Consider the following 14,258-nt stretch of genomic DNA (forward strand, 5'->3'; position numbering starts at 1 on the left):
CAGGTGTTTTAAGCCAATGGAGATAAATGTTGGATCAGTGGTGCGATCTTGTATAAGCTCAATTAGCCTTAAAACTTGTTAACTAAACTATGAGTAAATAGCTGTAAACTAAATGCCATTCATATAAACCAGAAAGAAACAACCTGAAATTGACTTCAGGGGATCCAATAGGATCTATAAGAAATATAGTTGTTTGTCCCACCTTCATGTCCTCGGATGCTACTTGCATAGATTATTGGAGTAGATATAATATTGCGTCTAATCCTTTAGTCTATGATACAAGCCCAGGATACGTTTTCACATTGCAGAACTTGAGGCTACTACCAATTCCTACCAATACTACCAATTGGTGGCTAGAGGTTGCACCATTATCACATTGATAAAATTCATTGGCAATTGGTGGGATTTGAACCTTGGACCTTGGGGACCAAATTTTCGTGCTCTACCACTAGACCAGCTCGCTCCTCAATAAGGGAGTAAACTGTAAGTCGATGAAATCAGTGAAACCTAACCAGTGTATGAAGAGTGAGTTTTCATGTTTGCTGTTTATTTCTTGTAGTTTTATAAAATTTTAAACCTGTTTATTTGTGAATCAATGCATGTGATATTGAAAACTAAAGAATAAAAGAACAGTAAATTTTCCCTCAAGTTTTCCCTACAGGGAAAACCCTTTTGTTAACATCAGGGAAACTCAACCGTAACAGGACGTGAAACAAGTCCCGAAACGGGCTCCAGATTTTAGAATAGGAAGAAAAATCTACGTGTATTATTATTGACAATATACTATTGATGGTATTATCTAGTTTTTATGATTTTAAATATGGCGTTAGTGCATGATAGTTAAAGAAACTATCAATAAGTTTTAATATATCTGAATAACTAAATTGTGTTACTAATTCAATTTGATGAAGGGTTTAAAATTTATTTCTAAGACCAACGTATTTAAAATAACAAAATAAGTTAAAATAAACTTTGAATAGCTCCTTGATTAGCACTACAATCGCTAAAGAATCACGAACCTAGGATGCACAAATAAATTTAATTACACTTTTTATACACATACAGTCAAACCTATGATTAATGTTAGAAATGTTTGATGAATTCAAAGAATCACAACCATATAATAAAATAAAATTGACAGAATTTGTATTGTCAATAAGAATAACGTCTTGATTACTATTGGTTCACCAAACATAAAACAAGGAATATTATTTTGATTTAACATATTATTTTATCCATTATTACTTAACCCATGACTTTTGTTGTGTACGTTTATATTAAAGTGATATAAATAAAATTACTAGAATATAATTATTGTTTATGTACAGTATACTATCTTGTCTTTTTAACGTGAAAGGGGGTTTTGTCCAAAGATGCCCTTGATATACTTTTATGATTCTTCTATTCAAAGGAAGATGATTTTAAGTGGAAGGGAATGTCAAAGCCGCAATTAAGTTATAATTTCAAAAATAGTTTATCAGCTAAGATTTTCAGTTTGTTTCCTAGTAATTTGGTTTGGCCTCTAATTATTTATATAACTTCAGTAGAATTATAAGTACTAGCGGTTGTCCAGTGGTCGAAAACTCGACACAAAAATTAATATATAATGTTCAGACTTGAATTATTATATTTTTCACCCCATACTGTAAATAAAACATGTGATTACAAATTTCTTCCTATTGTTTTGATTTTCTGTTTAAATACCGTCACCAGCATGGCAACCCATAAGACAATGTTATTTTCTTTATATTTTAAAATTCATTTTCTGTGCTTATTTTTTATCCTATTTTAATTTATAAAGGGATTCTATCACATCTACAGGAAAAAAATCATTCTAACGTTATGCGTGGATTTTCCCTGCGATGCACACGAGCTGAGAAAAAAGGTCTTCAAGAAACATGTTTGCCTATTAATATATATATTCAGCTCTACTGAATTGAGTACATTTTTAGCGGACCACATGATCTACAACTAGTTTTATTTTTACAATATACAAAAAGCTACATTCAATTTCCAAAGTAAAACGTTTAGCGTTAAGCGTTTCAACTGGAGAAGATTAAAGTTGAAAGCATTTCCTTGCAACTTGCGACAGCCGTCTTCCGGAGATGAAGGTTTTGTCCATTAGTGAATTATATATTTTGTTCAAGTGTTTTCTGAAATATAAATGTGATTGGATGTATGTACCTGCCTTAGGTAAGACCAAGCGTCGACGTCCAATTTTTCAGTGTTAAGTTGGTACAGTTTGGAATATTATTTTATAACTATTTTAGGTGCGACATTTTTCAGTTATGCATGATTGTGGTCATAACAATCGGTTTTTGTTAGTTTTTGTTTAGAAAAAGAACAAATATAAAATAGTCTCTCTTTAGGCGGTTTGCAGAATTTGTATTCTTTTTTCCTTTATTTGTGATACTGTATGGTTGATGTGAACTTAGAAGGTGATATAGTTTCTAACAGGTTTCTCTTTAATTTCCTTTAATTTAAGATTCAACAGTTTATTTAAGATAAATAAAACGGGATTTTACACAAAAACAATATAAAACAATCCACATAACTGTATATTTCTGAATTCTTATTGAGGTTCATTTGCAAGTAGTGTAATTGGCCTTGATTTATAAATTTTGGACAAAAGAATTATCCTCATTGTGTTTATATGTTCTAGATATAAAAAAAACATTTACTAGTGTGACTTTTTCATTTAACTTTATACCTCTTCAGAGTAGTATCAATTTTAAATATGTTGGCCTATGTAAAATATTTGATTGACAAAGGTATCATGGTACTAATCACGAAACATCACATAGGCTAACCATTTATAAAAATGTATTATGACTCAACCTTTCAGATAAACATTGTTATGCTATAAGAAATGGGTTTTACAGCAAAGTATGAGGCATTAAGGGGAAATGGGATATTAAGAAAATTGCAAACTGAGCACATCCCTTTATTCTTCAATCTACACGTGTCTAGCTATAAAGGAAATCCACTGAGCAAAGTAGATTGAGTTAAAGTTAATTTTTAATACTGAATAATCTACACTTACAAGGTTAAAAATTAGCTTGTGGCAGTATTTTGTAATAAATAATACAGATTTTTAGATCTATAATTATAATTTGTGAGGAACTTATAAAATATAATCTCTCAACTATTTATATTCGTTATAAACAATATTACCAGGAGTTTTACATTTCGGAGGGACCAGCGACCAAAGCCTTCCCAGAGGATAATACAGTAGACAAATCAACAAATTCATTATTCATAAAGCATCATTTGTCTTCCAACCCCTTCTACTCCGTTCCTTCTTATCATCCTTAATCTTGAAACAGTTCATATTAGTCTGAATAAATGTTTTGTAGCTATCAAATTAATATTTTTACAGCTAGGCGTGGCTTATTCAATTTACGAGTTTGTGGAAAAGTTGCATTTTAATTTATTATACTTTGTATTTGGCTATGTAGCCTACTACGATGTGCTACGTACTACCTTCATTACCCAATAGTCAATGCTACTACCTAATATAGTAGAGTATCCCTATTTTATGATCGGTTTAGATTGAGTTAATCATACTTAAAAATTCTGAACTCTTTAAAATTAATTTTCTTAAAGTAAAGCTAATAAATAATTTTGATCAATAGTTACAGATATAAACATTCCTTTAAATAAATCACTAGCCTATGTGTTCCTTTTAAAATTATTATTTGCTAAATAAAAATATACTTAAGTCGTTGCTAGGTCAAAATGTATGTCGAAATTTAATGTAGGTTACATTATGATATTTATATTTATAGTGTTTTAAGTTTATGATAGCTCATCTTCAATAACATTCACAGGTCAAAATATGTCCTATCGAGTGATGTTTGTCAAAAGTTCATATCTTATTTATTGTATTCTGGATTAAATTATTTTTAACTTATATCAGGAAAAAGTTTAAATTAAAATTGGTTCAATACGCACACAGACCTATTTTCGTATTCCCAATGAGGCCAAGTTTACCAGCACAGCGGGCTTGCGGTTCACTGATACATCCTGTAGTGACAAGGTCTGGGGTGTGACTGAAGCATGGTTCCTTCGGTAAAATCAGCTGATCGGTCGAGTTTGCTATCAGCTGGTCACTTATTGCGAGAGATGAGAATACAATGTAGCACGGATATTAGAACGGAAACGGTGTTGATCATAAACATGACCAAATGACGTTACTGGTCTTAATTATACTAATAACAATAACAGCTGATTTTATGTTTTAGACAGTCGCACATTTAGGCCCGGTTTCCCCAAAATGGTGTAAACTACGTTTATAATAAACTAGTTTATTTTTAAACTCCGTTTAAAATGTGTGTTCGGTTTCTCCAACATTTTACTGCCTTCGTTTAAGATAAACGGCAATTCGAGCGGTTGGCAATCCTGAATGTGTATTTGTAAGGAATCTTCGGTGGGCTTTGGGCTAGTGTTTCCTACAACCGAACCACCAACCACCACAACGCTGCGCTACAACTCAGTAGAGCAGACAGCAAAGTGCGAATGCAGCTAGAATAACATCACTGTTTAAGGTTATGTTGACAAGTTATTATAAGTTGTTATCAAATTCAGATTTATTCCATTTATTGAAATGGTCAATTCACTCAATTATGTCCCTTATTTTAGTAGGCCCTCTTGTTCTAGTTGGTTCTAGGTACTAAAGTGTCATAATCTTCCATCTTCTACTTCTTCGAAAATGTCTTAACTCTTCCATTTGAGTTAAGGGGCAAATACTGCAATAGTAGCCTAATTTGAAATAAAATCAAATGTACAGAAAAAGAAATAATAAACACCATAATAAATGTAAATAAAACTTAAATTATAAGCTAGCCCTAAACCAAGCCTATTTTCGTCCAAATGAATTTGTAGTTGCTTTAATTATTATTGTTTTAACACCAACTTTTTGTTTTGATTTGAGGTTATGTTACTGTTGTAATTTACTAATTTGAACTCAGTTTATTTTATTCCCAGTAGTTAAACCTAGTCGAGAGGTGGTTTAGTTTGAACTTAGATTAATACCTAGTTTAAATTTGGGGAAACCCAAATCAAAGTTAACCTAAGTTTAAAACGCCGTTTAACTTAAAACTAAGTTTAAATGAGTTGGGGAAACCGGGCCTTAATCGATAAACGTGGGTAAACGTGTTTACTTTTGAACCGGTTACGTCATTTTGTTTATTTATATGAAACATGCCGTTTCTGCTCTAATATTCGTGATGATAAGTTGAAAATATCGTGTCAATTACGATGGGCTAAGGGAGGAATGAGGGAAAATGTCCCAACAACACTGAAAAGTCACAGCACTAGACACTACTGGTGTTGAACGCCAATAGCAATTAATTATTGAGATGACTATAAGTTAACAAAACAGCATCACTATAATCTAAATTATATGATCTTATACTTCACACCTTGTGTACGTTTTTAATTTTTTTTTTGTGTTTCAAAGTCTTAAGCATATTTTTAATTTATTGCAAGGAATCGGTCCAAACCCTGCTTTGTTGTTACCTAATCTTCAATTTTTATTTTGAAATCATCATTAATTTTTTGCCCAATGACAAAGGTCTTTAGGTTGAGAATCGATCTCGCTTGTAAACAAACAGGATTGAAGAAGGGAACTGAATAAAATACATGCAGTGAGAAGTATTGAACATAGTTCTTCGTATTTTGAGTATGCTTCTCTAGGGTTTTGTTTGTTTGAACATCATTAGCATTGATTACATGTTTTGAAAGAGGGTAAGTCCAACCCCTGGTCTTGTTACCATCTAACGTCGACCTTTTGTGAAATAGAATAATTTGATACTCAATAAATTACATTTGAGTCCAGAATACCATCTTGCGCTCAAACCAGGAACCACCACATTCTATTCCGAACAAATAACCTCGCACTCAATAGCTTTCCACACATTAGATGATTCCCTCCAAATTTCTCCCTCCAATTCTTGCCCTGTTTACGTTCCAAGTCCACCGTTCCTAGGTGTCCACGGCTTGTCACTTGTTTATTCATTTCTACCGGCGCCGGAATGGTTTCCATTATTCATGTCTGTAATTTGCACCCGTCCCGACCATCCCTGTTGAAACCTCCGAAAGAAGATTCTTGAAAACCTTTTACCGCTGAGGATGTAGAAGTGGCGTTCGCTGCGATTTTAGCATCGTTTATGTGTCGTGGTTTTGTTGAACGTTTTTCGGTTAGTTGATTTTAACGGTGTGGTATTTCAATAACAATGTTTGAGTATTCTGAAACTTGTGTTTAATAGTTTAGTATCAAAGAGAGCAAGCTTGAGAAATTAAAGAACAGCTGATTGGAAATATGTTTCGAATAAGGGTTCTCGCTGAAAAATCAGCTGAAGTTAAAGCATATCGTGATAAACGTGAGAAAATGCATCTGTTTAGGCTAATGAATGAATAAATATTCGAAGCACCACTTAATACAGCACGTAAGAAATACTCAAAACTAGCCTTATGTTACTAACGAAAACATTCACAAAAGAAACTATTTTAAACAAAAATTTGTTTGACTTAAGTAGCTAAATCTGAGCCGAATTCTGAAAAGATAGAACAAAATTGAGTAGGAATAGCTGTATTTTTATTTAGAATGGAAAATTTATCGACATATAAAGTGTTTAAACAACCTAATACTTACTCTTCTAATAGTTTTTGAGTTTGATGTCTAATAATAATAATTGTAATAAAAAATTTATAATTTGTTGAATGTTTCATTCCACAAAAAATATACAGACGACATTTTGTCATGATGGAATACATAAATACCAACTCATTTGGTGATATATCTGTTACTTTTTTGTATTAAAATCTTCTCTGTAGTTGGATTATTTCAGTTCGCGTTGCAATATGAAGTAGAGCGTAGAACTTTAAAGAAGCACGCTCTCAGTAATGAGGAATAATGAACTTTAAACTTTGAATAACATTTTCTCATAGCGCGGGAAATCTTTTGCTTGCTATTTATCCTTTTTGGAAAGTTTGTAATTTTAAAACTGAAATAAGTAGTTATAAAAAGAGGAAGGTTGGATTAAAAAGTGGTTTTCGACCATTTAGATTTGTATAGAATTGATAGAGATAGGTTTTCCTAGTTATAGTCCTTAAGCCTAAAAATAATTTGCGTTATCAGGGTAAATTTTCCATCAATGATTAAGAACATTTCAAAAATGATAGTAGGGTAATCATTTTAGCTTTTGACGTTTCAAAGAAAGGTATGGTAGTTGAAAACTTTCTTTTAAACATAACACTTAGATTATACTATATCGACAATGAAACTTTAACAATAAACTGGTTCATTTCGATGATTGATACTTATTGACCTCTCTACATATATTGGTCATCTTAAATGAAGAAGCATAGTGCTCAAAGGTATCAAATTTTTCTCTTAGCTTTTCATACCACAGCACTCAATAGAGGCATAAAATTGGTTAGCCTAATCAATAAGTTGTTCTTTAATTTCTTACAATTCAACCGTTGGTGAATTTGAAAAAAAAACTCGTATTTTCCTGTAACACGCCCTGTAACGGCTAATTAGCCAAAATTTATGTAAAACTAGCTTCAACATTAAAACGTTATCATAATTTCTACTCAACAATATGTCAAAGCTACTACAAAATTTTTTTTGATTATATCTTAAAATCACTTATCCTTCCACTACCACATGCAATAAAACAGTTCTTACTCACACTTTTCGCTAGCCTCCCTCCGGGTGCACACCACTTCACTTCTGTAGCACACTGCAGACTCCAGACTACTGTTCTGAAGGAAGCACCCGCCTGGAGGCTACGACTCAATGTCACTTGTCACAAGGATTATGTCAGTTCGTTCACGTTTACTTTGTACCATTTTGAACTATTGTGCAACAGTCAAATAAATCGACCTTGAACTCTCATTGTGAGGTAACTAGATTTCGGCAGAATGATTGTAAGTTTATCAGCTGATCTACATTGTCTTATTTCAAGTTACTTTTGGATTATTGCAAAATATTTAGAAGAGATCTAAGAGTTGTTCAAAAATTGTAAAAAGTTTTCAAGTCTTTCATGGTCATTAAGTGTAATGCGCCTTGTGTGTTATATGGAATACCATTATTAAAATTTAATAATGGCCCGTGTCCTTTTTAAGCGTAAAGTGACCAGTACAAGCAACTTGTACAGTATTTAAATTAAAACTGTCAAAGCGATATTTTTTTATCAAATTAACCTCACAAGTTACATATTGTCTTTTAGATACGAGCTTGCAAGAAAATATTTTCGTATTAATTTATACAATGGGTATTAATTGCTGAGTAGAACTATTCGCTGTTACTTACTTACCTACTCCTGTGGCCATTGGAAACCTAGGTGGTTTTTGGCCTTGCCAACCATGTGCCTCCAAGCTCTTCTATCCTCTGCCAGCTCCAAGTCTGCTCCCATTCCTCTCAAGTCCTTCGTCACCTCATCAACCCATCACATTCTTGGTCTACCTAATGGTCTCCTTCCTTCTGGTATACCTCTGAGTACCATCTTTACCATCCCTCTCTCACTTCTACGGTTAATATGGCCCATCCATCTCAACCTCCTACTCTTAACTATTCCCACAATATCTGGTTCACCAAATAATTCTATTAACTCTCTAATTTTCCTTATTCTCCATCCATTTCCTTCTTTTACTGGTCCAAAAATTCTTCTCAAAATTTTGTTTTCAAAAGTAATAAGGCGCTTCTGGGATTTTTTGGTAAAAGACCAAGTTTCTGACCCGTATAGCAATAGAGGTTGCACTATAGTTTTATACATTCTTATTTTAGTGGTTTTTCATAGCAATTTGCTTTTGAATAATTTTATTCGCTGTTAAGTCTTCCTTAATACAGTACAGCATTCTTCCTATTTTTCTTTAATGGTAAGTATGTATTTAAATTCCTTCTACAAACATATAATGCTCATACATTATTTATTAATAGCCGAATAAAAATCATGTATATATATTCTCCTTAATAATTAAAAATCCATTTTAGAATCTTCAGTCCGTCCAATTAAATAGCCTACCAATTAATTAACGACGTCACCCTCTTAATACCCCACCCCCTAAATACATCCACTTATAACAACTAATGCCATGTAATTTAAATTAGCTTAAATTACAAAACACTGTCTCAAAACTTGCACGATATTATTATATTGTGTGCAAAATTCTCTCCCAGCAGCTATTCTTGGCAAGAAAGTACTTAAAATGAAGAATGTGACGAGTGCTTTTAAAGTATTAAAGCGTTGAGTTGCCTCAAGGCATGTAATACACTATAAGTAAGCTTCACTCTTTAGATAGCTAGGTTGGGTCAAATGTAAGGGAATTGTTCGCTCTTTAGATTGCTAGGTTGGGTCAAATGTACGGGAATTGTTCGCTCTTTAGATTGCTAGGTTGGGTCAAATGTAAGGGAATTGTTCGCTCTTTAGATTGCTAGGTTGGGTCAAATGTAAGGGAATTGTTCGCTCTTTAGATTGCTAGGTTGGGTCAAATGTAAGGGAATTGTTCGCTCTTTAGATTGCTAGGTTGGGTCAAATGTAAGGGAAATTGTTCACTCTAACCTTAAATACCACTTGAAACTGACACGTGTAGTTTCTTAAAAGTAGGTGTTATTTTTTGTTGTTAAATAACTTCTTGATCAACATCGTACGTGTTATTACCTGAAATCACAAAAATACGTCAAATAACACTTATAATTGTATATTTACACTTATACTGTTTAATGACAAGACGGTAAATGCATATAAAGGTTGGTAAGTGGTGATCGATTTCGATTGGACACTCCAATCATCAGACCCAATAGGTGAATAGTTTCACCCAAGATTATCCTATACAATACATTTTCTAAAAGACCAATATGCTACGAAGGTGGTAATGTAAAATTATGAAAACTGACAATTAACGGTTCAAATATGCTGTCACAGCCCAAAAATTATTACGCATTTTGTAACACTATTTCTTAAACTTCTTCACAATATATTTTGGAAAGGATTCTTATCTAAAATTGTTCATAAAACTTAATCAAATATTGAAGAGAACAATAAAATATAACGTAGTGACTTTGATTCCAACGGTTTTCTCGTAAGATTATTTAAGTTGAATAAAAACGTTTTATTCATGATAAATCTTCTAAACCCAAGCACATACTTTCTTTTTGCCAGTGATGAACATATTTAAACAGTATTTCCCGTGGTTATGGACGTAATACGTAATTTTGAATAGTATGAAAGTTTGATTATTCGATTATTGTAAATTGAACAATCAATAAACTGCAAAGTTATGTTTCTTCCTACTTTTTAAATTCTCTTTTTCTAAGACTGAACCTAATAAAAAATAACCTAGCATCTACTACAGTATTTATAAACGGTAAATTCGTTTACAGCGAAGCTCAAATTTAGAGAGAGAACAACACATATTTTGTGATTGATGATTTCTTTCCGTTTCTGACACGTTTTCATACGAAATCCATTCTTCTTCGACTCGCAGTGCTTCCGAGATCGGTACAAATTATCCAGACACCCTTTTTTCTCTTTCTCTCTCTCTCACACACACACGTCATTCATTCTCTCTCTCTCTCTCACTCTTCTTGTAATTAATAACCATTAGGCGGGTCGGAGTCGCGTCTCATCCATCTCAAGAGTGAACATCAATTAGTTACGGATATAACTCTAACAACCACTCAGTCCGGAAAACTTAATTTGTTTTCTTCCTTTTATCTCCCCTTGCTTTTTCATGTACTTTTCATGTTCCTAATTGTAATGAATTGACATTTTACCTACCCTTTTCTAGCGTTTTTTTTTTATTTGTGTTTGTTATTGTTTGGTTCATCTTGTTTTTTTACAAAATGTTTGAGAGCCTTGGATTTAGAAAAAGGTTACTGTCAAGTACCGATATTTGGTTTTAAAATACTATACCCTGTCTTACCCTGTTGAAAACCTCACGAAGGCCTAAAACAATAATTAGTTACTAAAAATAATAAATTGTTTTAAACTATTATACATGAATATTATCTAATCGCAGTTGTATGGGTATAGAAGGAAAGCGTTATGAAATTAAATTTTGTAATGTTAATTTAAGCAGCAAATGTAATGAAAACCAGATATTGCGGGTCAGTTACCATAGTAACGTTTACTAACGTTACTATGGTAATCAATCAACCTCTTCTCTAAGCAGAAATTTAATATATTCATCACAATACTCAAGGGTTTCTACAGTAATTACGCAGTTAGTGAAAAAGTATGTATTAGAAAGAATTAGAATAAACATATTCCATGTAGTGTCCCAGTAAGTTTTCTACGATTTGTTAATACCTGGTTTTTCTGATAGGTTTCTTTATGGCCCAAATACTTGAATTAATTGTATGGGTAGCAGAGTAGTTATACAGTTCGCCTTCAAATCTGAAGGTCTTTTTTTAGATTCTAGAGAATTCGTATCCAGACATTGAGGCTATTTAATTGGGCTACTATTAGGATGCTATCGAACAAAGTTTGACGTTAGGTAGTAACAAGACGAGGATTTGGGCGGTTTAAAATTCCATTGGCATGGAAAATACACCAAATAAAAATGCCTTCGAACACAGACAGGAAGGATTGTCATAAAATGAGAAAACTATTAATGATAATATACATGAAGTAGGAAAGAAAAAGAAACACAATTCAACGTTAGTTTAAACTTGTGCCAGTTGAATTAATATTGCATCAAAGCTATCAAAGGTAGAAACTTTTTTCTAAAACATTTTCCTAAAAGGGCTCCAAATTTATGATTATACTATGCTATAATTTTTTTATATTAGAAACCATTACCCCTGCCAAACGTTATTACCGTGTTTTTTTAAATTTAATTTAATTCAATAGCTCTACAACGATTCAACAATTGCGTAGTACGTCTCATAAACTAACTCTCTATCTTATACAACATAATTTCTATCGAATGTAATGTACTTATTTCCAAGTACGACTAAAACACCATTTAGGATATGTATACACCGTTTAAAAATATTTGGAGAAAATGTTACCCTCTTAAAATTTACCCCGAAATTATACGTCTAGTAAAAAATATAATAGAGAAGGGAATATTTAAAGATATGTTACATATGAAGCAAGTTGTATATTTACTGGAAAATCAATGGTAGTTATTTAATTAGCACTTGCAACGTAATAACATAATACAATGATAAACGCGACTACTCTAAGACAGTCATGAATATTGTGATGATCTAATTAAAATGCATGAGTTGACCTGCAGCTTAGCCTCCCAACACAGTTTACCAAGTGTTCGTCGAGTTAGTGTTTGACAGTTTTCGGACTCCTAACTAATTTAGGTAACTTTTGTAATTTTAACTACTTGACCAAAGTTGTACTTATTAGATTAAAATGTGTCTATATTTGCTAGTATTTAACTAAGTAAATATGGGTTTATGAGGATAGCTGTTAATATAATCTTGTTTGGCTATAATTTGAATGTAATTTCAGTTGGTTATATTTAGCTTATACTTCAGTTTGTTACTAAGCAGAATCCAATCTAATTTTAGTTTTTCATCACTTATTAAAATTTGTCAACGATAATACTCCTCAGTAATAAATCGGTCTTTCAAAATAAAATAAACATTTCTAACCCTTTGGTACGTGATTTTTTATGTAGTGTCTCTAGGAGAATTTTTCATATGCATGCATATGTTTGACCTTGTATTGTTAAAAATCTGTTTTTCCGTTGTTTAAAATCGTTATATTTGGTATTTTTTGACGTTTGAAACAATACCGAATAAACGGTTTAGCAAGTGTGGTTTTGTTGAATATTTCACAAACAATAACACGTTAAAGATTACCAAGAAAACGGTGATACATAAAAACCAAGCTACCATCACAAAAGAGGTTGGTCTTGTGTAAATTATTTCTTCATTTCAATTTCCTGTTGTTCTTTGTACCAACTAAACTCAAAAGGAGTAGCTTGTTGGATAAATTATGACCAAATACTTGATTATAAAAAAAATTGCAGATCAAGTTGTAGTTTGTAAATTTAATAATTTTGGAGTAATTTACTAAATAAAGATTGAGAATCGTTCTAAAACAGTTTTGAATTTACATTTTTTGTTTTGTATCTGATTAAAAATGTTTAGCTATTGTCAATGCAGACGAATAACACATCCATATACTTCTTTGGAATATGTTATTTATAGTACTGGAATTCCATCCACTTAAAGTAATAGGATAATAACACACAGGCAATAAACTTACATGCAACGGTCCCTATGATTAAAGCCCGCATGCAGGTGCAGCCAAAGCGTTATACGGGATTCTAATGTCACTGATTTAAACATCGATAATGCTATAAAGTGGTAATTGTACCTGTAGAAATAAACTGGTGTTGTATTAGCATCTGCTGAGCGAGAAGAGGTTAAAAAAAACATTATTCGAGAATATGGAAGGAATATAGGGTCATAAATAATGGATGAAGGGTGTACATTTCTTATCGATCTCGTAAAAAGGTTATAAAAAAATAGCATAGCAAATTTAACAAATAAATTGATAAAGAAAGTCCAAAAAAGTGTATGTTAATTTCTTGAATTATTTTTAATTTGGAAAAGTAGAACAGGTTAGGTTAGGTTTAATTTCAAATGTTTTTACTATATGAAATAGATTCATGTAATCCAGCTCTTGTTTTACTCTATTCCATAGAACATATTACCTTTCAACTAGTTGACCACAGATATAGACATTAGTTTTTAGATTATTTGTAACATAAGTTAGGATGGGTTAGGTTTTATTCTAACGTTTTGTTTCTGTTATGTTAAGTGTTATGTAAAGCCTGCAAACCAATTCTTGTTATTCTCTCTCTCCCATAGAACAAAATTTTAACTAGTTTACTACATAAAAAAAATTAGTTTTTCTACTCTGTGTTCTGTAGATGGTTGTTTGGTAACATAGGTTACGTTAGGTTATGTAACCAAACCATTATATGAAAGTGTATTTTATATATTCTAAATAACCTAACCTAACCTGGTGGATTTTAACAGCATATACCTGGTGTGGTATAAGGGAAAGAGTAACCATATGTTTTCAATATTTTGAATAATGTTTAATCTAAAAAAACCACGTTGATACTTGCTGGATATTGTATTGATGTCTGCAATAAAATCAACTTTTACTGCACTTGGGTTTGAGGTGGAAAAGTAATCGTCTCTAATGGAAAAGTCGCGACTTCTCAATTGAACATCGTTTACAGTTTGACTTTGTTTCTCGTGAATGAACAGA

This window comes from Macrosteles quadrilineatus, unplaced genomic scaffold (assembly GCF_028750875.1).
Source record: "Macrosteles quadrilineatus isolate MER2022 unplaced genomic scaffold, UCM_ALF_1.0 Scaffold_4__1_contigs__length_99947679, whole genome shotgun sequence".
Lineage (NCBI taxonomy): Eukaryota > Metazoa > Arthropoda > Insecta > Hemiptera > Cicadellidae > Macrosteles > Macrosteles quadrilineatus.